The 5,460-nt window shown below is 39.6% G+C and overlaps 1 long non-coding RNA gene across 1 annotated transcript; it reads right to left on the minus strand.

Annotated features, from left to right (window-relative positions):
• Positions 1-1,702: 1,702 nt before the first annotated feature.
• Positions 1,703-2,175, minus strand: LOC119895833. The gene is made up of 2 exons (XR_005443108.1): positions 2,009-2,175; positions 1,703-1,923 (listed from the first exon to the last, which is right to left on the minus strand). It is a non-coding gene; the product is annotated as an uncharacterized LOC119895833 (long non-coding RNA).
• Between the last annotated feature and the right edge of the window lie 3,285 nt (positions 2,176-5,460).

The raw sequence follows: 5,460 nt of genomic DNA on the forward strand, positions 1-5,460 counted from the left end.
GTTTGGATTTTCATGTCCTGTTGTGCATTTATTTTCATCTACCACTCAGTGGCTTGCATGAAAAGCTCTCAGACCAGTTTTTTTTTTCCTTTTGCAAGAGCAGGTGATTTGGTGTGGATTTTAATGGCACACCAGGTCCCGTAGTTGTCGTTTGGATGAAATGGGCTGAAGAAATCAGTTTGGTTCCTGTACTGACTGGAGTTGGGGGGCAGATGTGGTGCTACTTGCATGTCACCTCTGTACAGTAAATATTGTGACTGCCTGATGATGCTGAGTGAAATTTCCATGTTGACTGATGAATGAGTTTAAGAAAGAGAGAACTGGAAGTAGGGAGAGAAGAGAAGGCTGATATAAATGTGTTAGCCCATCTGCATCTATTTCATCTATCAACAGTCCTGATGCATCACAAGCCATAGAGGTAGGTGTGTGTGTGTGTGTGTTTGTATACATGTGTTCATGTAGGCGTGTTTATGTGTATATTATAAGGTGGTAGACTGACAGCTGCCCTGAAGTACATATGCATGTGCTCTGATTGATGTCCTTGTGTTCAAAGCATATATGAGATGTACTCCCACAGACATGCTGCATGTTGAGCATGTGGAAGATTTTCAGGAGCACTTTGTAATGTACAGTATAATTTAAAAGGTGAAGGTAATGATATTGTCTTTGGATTTTATTTTAAAGAGCCAATGTGACTCCGTTTTCTCCTTTTTCAACCATGACTGACTTCAAACAGCTGACTTTTAAAGCAGAATATATCAGCTGCATAAAAGGTTTCACTATATCTATGTGCTCAAGGTGAACCTGCATTTTGCCATTCCAAAATAACTGAGACTGACTTTTATTGATTATATGACATTATTCAAGGGATTTAGTTTGTTCCTGCCAACAGAAAAGCAGAAGCCCTGCATGAGTAGAATCACTGGTGTTTCTGGTGTAGATGTTCATTGTGTGGCATGTCTTCCATATTAGGCAGCGGCTAGGTTTGTAGAATTAAGCATATACTTGGATACGTTGGCGTTATAGGTGATGCTTATTGCCTCTGACATATGTTCCTTAGCACATTCTCTTCTGTTCATAACATGCCCTTGGCCTCTAGTCAATCCAGCTATTTATCAAGTGAGTCTGAATAGCAAAAGACTGGCTCTGTTGAAAAACTCAGAGTGACACCATGTGGCACTTTCTGAAATACAGCTTCTGTTTCTGTAGATACACATCCACATGTGGGTCATCCTTTGCTGCTTTTGACTTTAAGTATTAGTAGCATGTTTCTGCTGATACCTGTTCAGAAAAAGAAAAAGAAATAGATTTATGTTAACCTGTTGCTCAGAAGGTGCCTGTTATGTTATGATTGTGGCTCTGATGGTAACTTGTTTTAACAAGCTAGAAAATGTTATGCCCTGGCAGTGATAAACAGCTTTGGTTTTATATTTAAGTTGAGATTTACAAGAAATATTGCTACTGTGTATAGGGAATACTACTGGTAAAAACACCTTACGTTTCTAAGTTTGCAAACCACGTGATTGCACTTTTGCATATATAGCAGTACATTTAAATGAAATGTGCGCAGTACATTAAGAATTCATTATTGAATTTTGCACATAACAATGCAATAAATCACGATAAATCACTGAATCATTCTGTTAATCTGTCAGGTATTTTGTGGCTCAGAACCCAAATCCAGACACAAAGACAGCTTAGGAGAATTTTTACACAGTTTATTGAAACCCAAGATATGGTGAAACAGGCTTGATGCTAGGGGAATGGTTCCTCTGGTGTGGCATGGAATGGCAGGTAAGGGTGAGGTCAGGTGATGCTGGTGAGGCGGAGCTGACGGAGACGTAAGTCCACGCAGGTGAGTTTCCAGCAAGGCATCCTCCGTAGGCAGAGTGGCACGGAAGCTGAGCAGGGTCTCCAGAAACACTAAAGCAGAGCACAGGAAAACAGAATCAGTAACAGGCACAAAGGTGTCAGGAAGTAGGTTAAAGCTGGTCGTACTGTCACCTACAAACATGACTCAATAATCCAGCAGGGAAGTGAGGAGATGGCAGAGTATAAAAGCCAGTCCTGATGATCACAGGAGACAGGTGTGTGAACAGCAGATTGCCTGCAGCTGGGGAGAACCGCCCAGTGGTGCATCCCACAACTCTGCCCTGAGGGAGAGGGAGGAATGGATGAGCGAGAGGAAGGGAGAAAGAGAGACAGAGGCCACACACAGACAGACAAAACCAAAACCCACCAAGCACCTCTCACATGCTCAGAAAAAGGGGCAAAATAAACTCAAACACAACCACACAACACACCACCTGTCACCTCCCCGCTTGTGTCACAATTACATTTTTTTTAATCATTGCCCAGCACTATTTACTGTATATGAAGAGAATGCACTCTTGAGTAATGAGGTTATGACGAAGTGTAAGTGGATTTTAAATTTCCAGAATGATGTACCTATGGAGACTGAGTTAGCAACACTTTCCACCAACAGAAAGTTCCACTTGTCATAGACAGATTCCTTATTTACTGACAAATATTAAATTGACTAGTTATACATTAGGTGAGCATTAAAGAAATAGTTCAGCATTTTGGGAAATACGGCAGTTCACCATGTTGGAAGAGCACCTGCGCTCTCTGTAGATGTAAATGGCTCATTCTAAGCTAACGAAAACACAATTCTTATTTTTAGGGAATTATACACTAATGAACATACTTATACTTATTTCTGCCACTTCTGCCAATAGATCCCCCTAAATCTAAAGACCTTTTAAGAGCAAGATTAATAGATACACACATATGAGAATGGCATTGCTCTCCTGATCCTGATGTATGATTTGACCATCAGTTGTAGTACCAAATACTACCACTGGTAGTGGTCAAATAGTTCGCAAGATACTTAACCCTAAATTGCCCCCAATGTGTGAATCCATGTGAAAGTTAGTTTCTGTTCTGTGCAGTTGGGCTCAATATATGAATGTGTGTGAGTGGGTGAATGTGACATAGTGTAAAAAAGTGCTTTGAGTTGTCGGAAGACTAGAAAGGTGCTAAACATGTACAGACCATTTACCATTTGGTGTGCTCCCTGGGATCCTTACTAGCAAACTGACAGTAAAGTTAATAGGTTGAACATATGTATCATCCACTTTGGACCAGCAGAAACCCAATACAATCATCATATCAGTACAAATGACACAGACCCCCACAAGCAAATGAGCTACATATAATTACCCAAGGTATGATTCTTCTGTGACATAATCCAGAAAGGTAAAATGGTGATTAAGGTACAAAATAAATCTTACAATAGTATGAAGCCAAAAAAAATAAATCAAGAAATTTAAGATATGAAAAAGTAAAGACAGGCTGATGAATATCAAAAATTGGTTCTGAGAGGGCCTCTGCTCTATTTGGTGCATGGTGTTCATTTATGCTAAATTAGATTAGATTAAAGCTATGTTGAAGAGGCATTCAGACAGATTTATACAAATTATTAATAACTGTTCATATCAAAGAACCTAAATGTTTAATGAAGAAATACAAAAAATAAGACAAATATTCTAGACTTTAAATTACTTTAAAAGTAACATTCATAACTATCATGCTTTCTTCAAATATGAAACTTACATCCTTCATTGCTGAGTGACATGCTTAATTAGAAAGAAGATACAAAGAATTTACATGTGCATGTTAAACTATTGATTTCATACTACACAAAATCTCTCATTTGCTCTCTCAGCTATTCTAGTCAACTTGGCAAGTTGGCACGAAGTTCTCCTCTTGTAAAACGATTTCTTGGGTTCAGTCAATTTGCAATTCATCAACTCAAACTTGGCCATCAAATCAGTTTGGATGTCAGTTGCTTGCTGCTACATAAAGTACCAACACATGGTTCTCGCAATGCATTGCAGTCTGGTGTTGTTGTCAAGAACTATTGGCAAGACTAGTTTTTTCTCTGTTGCTCAGTCTGCTCTGTCCTCCATGTCAGTCTCATCTCTGTCTGTGCCTCTGAAGGAGACTGACAGAGCCTCCTTGCCCACACATACTGACACACACACACACACACACAACATGACAGCAACAAGGATAAGAGAGCAATTTCTTCCAACAAATCCAACAACTCCCTCCAGATATCTATCAACCAAGCAAGAATTTTGCTTAATTATAATCATATTTACTATTATTTCCAGTCCAACCTTTGACAGGAAGTTATTAGTGTCCACTTTTGATATGGAGTCTGTGTTTGTCTATCTCCCCCTCTGATGATTAAAGTGTCTGACCTGCGTGCAGATTTCGAAAGACCTTTGTGCCTGCAGGGTATGTTGACATACTGGATATACTAATGTTGTTGTCTGCAGAAGTCTGAAATCCCAGCCTGCCTCCTGCCAAATGATGCCACTTAGCTCAGCTCTCTTCATCCTCATGCAGTCCGGCTGTCCTCGACCCTGCTGTTTCTTTTGTAAGCTAATTTTAATAGAAGTTGAAACACACATCAGGAGCAATAGAACATGATAGCGATGTTTGAACTTCTGAACTCTGTTTACCATCATCACACATGGTCAGACATGATTGAGATTTTTATGGCAGTGTAATATCACTTGCTGGGTCATCAGCATGTTTTCCAGCACCCTCCAAGGATGTGGCCCACATTTGGAATTTGATCGCTGCCTTGAGAACGCAAAATCTGGGCGAAAGAAATTTGCTTCAACTACCACACATTAGACAGGTCATCCAGGATGGCCTTGTGAAACAACAGGGTAAGTCCAGTGACTTTAAATAACAGGTCAGTAGGATTTTCCTCTTTTTGCATTTTAACTTCTTAGTCTTGAAAAAATGCCAACTACTTTTCCAAGCAGTTTATGAATTATGGCCCCTGGAGACATTAATTCTTGTCTGAGGAAAGGATTGCTATAGATTTTTCAAATGATCTATTACCCAATGTAATGGGTTATTGTTTTAGAGCTCATTCTCATAAGCTTGGGCATTAATCTCAATCGATAGAGTGTATGCATGATTTACAGATTTATTTATTTTTACAAGAGAATATGCTAATATTTCTTTGCCAATTCCTCCACCCGGGCGGAGACAGATCCATTCCAAATGTGAATACTGTAGAAGGTAGCATCACTTGGCATTGTCATTTCCAGGCTGTTCCTGTTGTCAGATATTTTAATATGCATCCAAGATGACTGCCTACTTAAACATTAGAGAAACAAAGAGATTGCTGTCCCCATCCCCCTCAGTGAAAATATCTATGAGAGACAGTGCTGGGCTGTACAGTTTTAGTGGCATATCACGTAAGGTAAACACAATGTAAGCCAGGATGATTGCACATATTAATTCGCTAGAAAGCTAATTGACTGTGTTTGCCTTTGTGTGGTCTTTTCTAAATCCACAGCGGCTAATAGGGAAATGACAGAGGCTTTTATGAAGTTGATATCACGGAGGACTTGTGTATATGAATGCGTTGAA

Source organism: Micropterus salmoides, unplaced genomic scaffold, assembly GCF_014851395.1.
Source record: "Micropterus salmoides isolate LMB-PRFRI ecotype aquatic unplaced genomic scaffold, ASM1485139v1 Ms_hic_scaffold_9, whole genome shotgun sequence".
NCBI lineage: Eukaryota > Metazoa > Chordata > Actinopteri > Centrarchiformes > Centrarchidae > Micropterus > Micropterus salmoides.